Here is a 6,000-nt window from a genome sequence, read left to right as displayed (position 1 = left end):
TAAAACCAACTTAGTTAGTATAGCTATTTTTAGATTCCAAACTGGAATTGTCTTCATGACATGTTAGAATGTAATCATCTATTTCTCCTTTTCATCCACATTTTGTTACTCTTTACCCTTACGTCCTAACTTGAAGCATTTATTCTTGCTGAAAGCAGTATTTAGAAGAATTATAATGAATACTGTCAGATAGATGATAGATGGAAGAAACCTCCCTCTTGCATATAGTGCCAAACACAGATTATTGCCCCAAACTGAGTTCTAACCCATCTGGACCTCCAGTTTTAGCACTTAAAGATACTCATCTTTTGGCTAAATGTTCAACTAGACAGATGCAGTTGAATATAGCATGCAAGACCTTGAATCTTGAGCTTCATGTCCAGATACTGAAGATATCAGGGTCTATAAGAAGGACCTCAAGGTTGCTTAGCTTGTAGCTGCTGTCTTGTTGCCATTTGTTTTTAAGGAGCTAGTCTGGGACTGATTTCTCAAACACTATTTATGCATCTCTAAGGGGAGCAGAAACCCCAGAGTCCCATAATTCCAACTTGCTAGCTTTCCTCAAAGCAATTTCCGTTTATCTCCTACCACCCCAGTCAGGATTTCATATTATCTCATCTGTCTCTGTCTCTCTCTTTCTATAATAGTAAATTTATGGGAAAGAACTCAAACTGTAAATGATCCATAAGTTAAAATCACAGAGAAATAGTTCTTGCTATAATCCATGTCTCAGATGCCATAGGCTGTTTATTCAGTGGAGCAGTCAACCAGGATTGTCAGCATTGATGAAATTGATAAAGGGAGTTGTTTCTCCTCTGCATTTGGGAAACAGTTTGGCCAGGAGAAATAGGCTCTCCCTAGTTAGACTGACAGATGGATAAGGGAGGGTCATGTGAAATTTGTGGTGGAGTTTGATGGAATCATTTTAGAAACCACTGAAGTCACCAATAATGTAGAATGAAGGACATGGAATGAAAGTTACATGCTAGATGAAGTAAAAAGTGGTCACTCCTGTAGTATCCAAAATATAGCTGCATATTATGTTCCAATAAACAAACTACTACTTTTTGGCATAATAAGAAATAGAACTGAGTAGGAAAAACATTTTGTACCTACTAACTCTATCTGCCAAATACCATGTATCTTGTTAACAACATCGTGGGCAGTTTTGATTCCCCCATTGTCTTGGGCCTATCCTATTCCAAACTACACTCTGAGCCAGGGTTTTCCTAAATGTAGTAGACATTCCACTTGTGTGCATATTTTTATGGACTTCCTACATAAATGTTTCAGATTTTATTTTAGTTACTTTTATATTTAGTGTTTTGGGGAAACATGACACAACATGTTATTTCATTATTATTACTACTTAGAGTGAAACTAACTTGTTTAGACATAAGTATTCATTTTTTAAAGTATGAAGATGACAAAATTATGAAGGTAATACTCAAATGACTAAAAATTAGTATAAATTGCTCTAAACATGTAGTTTCAATCTGGAGTGATTTCATGTCACCTACCCCCTGTAGCAGGTTATTTGGCAATGTATATAGATATAAAAATATTTATTTATCTTAGTGAAGAGAGAGAGGGAGAGAAGGAGAGAGAGAGAGAGAGAGAGAGAGAGACCAGAGCACTACTCAGTTTGGTTTATGGTGGTGCTGAGGATTAAATTTGTGATCTCAGAGACTCAGGCTTAAAATTTTTGCATAACCATTATACTGCAGAGATGGGTGCTTTTGGCACCAAATAGGTAGGGGCTAGGGATAATGATAAGCACTCTTCAATGCACAGGATAGTTAGCTCAGCCATGGCCAACCAAAACTTTTTTTTCCCTGACTTCCAATGTCAATAGTGACATGGTTGAGAACCCCTAAAATAGACAAGTGCTCCTCATATGAACAGGTCACTTGGGAATAACTTTAAAATAAAAATTCTCTTTAAACAAGTATGAGGTAACATATGAGATTTTTAAAAATTTCTGAAAAGTTCTTAGGTAGTCTTTATAGTGCTATTTCATGGACTACAACACATTGATTGACAAGGTCTTATGGCTTCTTTCTTTGTTCCTTCACCGAAATGCCTATTTAGAAAAACTCCTGTCAAAGTTATGTTTGGGATTTGGTTATGTTGAAAAAAAAGTTGCTATGGAATAATGGCCAAGAATATATTAATACGTATTTTTTAATTTTTTTAACCAGAGCACTATTCAGCTCTGGCTTATGGTGGTGCAGGGGATTGAACCTGGGACTTTGGAGCCTCAGGCATGAGAGTCTGTTTGCATAACCATTATGCTATCTACCTTCTGCTCATGTATTTTGATTTTATTTAATGAGCAAAAGATAAAAGAGAGAAACGAAAGCACTTTCCTGCCATTTTTATGATTCTCTACTTGTTTTTGCTTTTCTTATTCTCATGCAATGCCAGAGATCAAATCCAGGGTCTCAAACATTCAAAGCCCATACACTTTGCTACTGAATCATCTCCCTGGCCCCAAATTAATGTGTTTTCTACAATTAGTAGAATCATTAAAATCTTAAATCAAAAGTTATGCTAGATAAAAACTATAGGTACTAAGCATAGTGAAATAGAGATGAATTTTGTAGTAAGGTATGTTTGAAGAATGGGATTATCTTTTTAGCAGAGTTTTCAACAGAAACCTGGTACATAAAAATTGGATTTCTAGGAGCGATTTACTCATTTTCACATACCTGTTACCTGTAATAGTAAAAAGTGCAAAACTCAAAGCTAATGCCCAAAGTATGTTTCCTAGAGTAATTGACACTCCTTTGTATATATTTACTGAAGCAGCAAAGTAAGGAATCTACTGAGACAAGACCCTGTTGTGAATTCTTAGAAGGTGATAAAAATTCCATTTGCTGCTTTCCACTAGAATGGATTACACTAAAATGGGAAATGTATTTCTTACCCCTGGGAGGCAGCAAAATCACTTAACATTGTCGTCATTTTACATTCTGTTCGAAAAAATTGAGCAAACATTGCCTTACAATATTGTAAGATTTTAGGAATATAGTGTCATATCTATATGTGTATATATTACTCACCACAGCCACCATGGAAGTTACAGTTCTACTACACAAAAGACCAATGTTATTTCCACCACTTCTTTTTTTTTTTAAATTTTTTATTTAAGAAAGGATCAATGAACAAAAACATAAGGTAGGAGGGGTACAACTCCACACAATTCCCACCACCCAATCTCCATAACCCACCCCCTCCCATTATAGCTTTCCCATTCTCTAGCCCTCTGGGAGCATGGACCCAGGGTCATTGAGGGTTGCGGAAGGTAGTAGGTCTGGCTTCTGTAATTGCTTCCCCGCTGAACATGGGCGTTGACTGGTCGGTCCATACTCCCAGTCTGCCACTTCTTCCTCTTCTCCTCCTCCTCCTTTTCAATGTTATCATTGGGACTTGGTACCGGCACTATGAATCCACTGCTCCTGGTGGCCTCTTCCTTCCCCCCCCCATTTTATTAAGAGAGATAAATTGAGAAGAGAGGGGAAGATAGAGAGGGGGAGAGAAAGATAGACACCTGAATATCCGCTTCACCACTTATTAGGTGACCACCCTGCCCATGAGGAACCTGGGATTGGAAATGGAATCCTTTCTCCAGGTCCTTGCGCTTTGTACTATGTGTGTTTAAACTGGTGCACCACTGCCCGAACCATCTCCCCCCCACTGTTATTTCTATGGTTTGTTTCATTTGAAATATTTGCAGTTTAAATAGCAGAACCACCTCAATAAATCTGTTTTAAAAGAAGTAGTGACAATGCTGATCACAGAAACCTATTGCTAATTTGAGTTCAGACTAGTTAAACATGTCTTATGCGATTTCATATACAGTGAAGAGTGTTTCTCTTATCCATCCACTTGTGATTTTAAATACCATTGGGAAGAAAAATAGGACTTTTAACTGCTAACTTTTAACTGACTTTTAACTGCTATCCTTAAAACTACTTTTAAGGTGTTTACACCTTACTGTTAATGAAAGCTAAAAAGGCTGGCGTGTGATGATTTTGTCAACTTGGTGAAAATTGTCCAACACTGGGGGAAATGGATGCCAAGTAGGAAGTGGAAAATAATAAAATAAACTGATCTTATTTCTCAGTTTTCCTCTGGACTTGTCTTTGCTGCTAAGTATGGCCAGCAACCTCTGGATTTAGAAAGATAAATTAAGATGAGCTATCATCAATTTAAATATAAATTGAGATGAGCTATCATATCAATTATGAATCTACTCCAATGGACCACTGAGTCTCCTACTATACAACACAGTGTAATCTGTTACTCCCTTTGGCCTTATTAATGTCAGGGAAACTCAGAAGAAAGGAATGACTACAGGAAGACAAAGGGAATAGGCATTCTGTAGAGTTGTGAAATATGTATTTCACAGTGAAGAATTCAATACTGGGTATCAAATGGAGGTAGTTTGACTTTTGACTGGTAACTAACACTGGCTTCAATGAACCACAGTTTTAAAAAAGCACTGCGTAAACTCCTCTAATTGAACTCATTTCATTATTAAGAAAGTGGGTGTTATTTTCAAAGCATAATGACATCCTGCAATGCTCTAGCCTGCTAAGGAGAGATTTTATTATCTCTTCAGATTTCACACCAGAGCCAGTCTTTCTTGGCTTCTTTTTCTTTGTGTCTGCAGACCTCAAAGTGTCATTGAAGATCTTGTCAGAAAAAGGCCAGATGGGCAGGCAGGGCAGTGATCCAGCACCAATGGAAATAAAATACCCAACCTGTCTTCATTCCCCACCCCAGGCACTGGGGAGTGAGGTACCAGACAGTGACACAGGAGGAGGTGCCTCCAACTTAGCTTGGTACTGCAGAAACCTGGACCAGACGAGCATTCTTGGATTTTAAGCAACAGGGAAATTGAATTTCCATGTTGTAAGCTCACATGATGAAATCTGATTCTATCCTCCCTATGATCTAGAAAAACCTAGTCTCTACTCAAATAAGAGCCGATCTCAGACTAACAACTCAATTTTTAGCCCCCATGTCCTGTGGGAGGCAAATTGAAATATTTTAAGGCTAGATAGACATGGATGGTGTTAATATGAGAGACCTTCTTGTTTTTACATTTTGACTCCTGATAAATGTTTTCCTTTAGTGACAATGTTATGAATAGACTTACTACTAAATGATTTGAGTCAGTTGTTTTTTAGACTTTTGAGGAAGATCAAGTGTAAATCATCTCATTGTCATCTTTTTTATTATTAAATATTTTTTATATTTATTTTATTTATTTATTCCCTTTGTTGCCCTTGTTGTTTTATTGTTGTAGTTATTATTATTGTTGTTGTTGTTGTTGGATAAGACAGAGAGAAATGGAGAGAGGGAGGGGAAGACAGAGAGGAGGAGAGAAAGATAGACACCTGCAGACCTGCTTCACCGCCTGTGAAGTGACTCCCCTGCAGGTGGGGAGCCGGGGTTAGAACCGGGATCCTTATGCCTTGGTCCTTGGTCCTTGTGCTTTGCGCCACCTGCGCTTAGCCCGCTGCACTACAGCCCGACTCCCCTCATTGTCATCTTGACATCCTCAGCACCTAGCAATGTTTCATATGTGATACTCATTATATGTTCTTTTTTTAAATGGTAAGACTCTCACCTAACTTTACTCTTCCCTTGTTCCTTTGAAATATAAGAATTGGAGTCTGTTTCTTCACCTCAAAAAAACAAATTTCCATATGACCTATGTCTGTCCTATGAATTGGTCATGTCCTAGAAGCCTAGACAATGTCTACACAAGATAGATAAGGGATAAGGCATTTCTATCCATGAATTTATTTCTTTTGTGCTCAATAGTAGGTCAAAATAGGGTTACAGGGTATAGTTCCACACCACACCCACCAGCAATATTCTGTGTCCTTACACTCCCGTTGATAACAAGCATAGTTCTTACAGTCTTAGGGATTGTTTGTGTCTTTTTTGTTTGTTTGTTTTGCTTTTCAGGATCATGTATTCCAG

The sequence above is a fragment of the Erinaceus europaeus genome, chromosome X (assembly GCF_950295315.1).
Source record: "Erinaceus europaeus chromosome X, mEriEur2.1, whole genome shotgun sequence".
Taxonomy (NCBI): Eukaryota; Metazoa; Chordata; class Mammalia; order Eulipotyphla; family Erinaceidae; genus Erinaceus; species Erinaceus europaeus.
The sequence above is the reverse complement of the archived record's forward strand: the minus strand, read 5'-3'. Positions refer to the sequence as shown.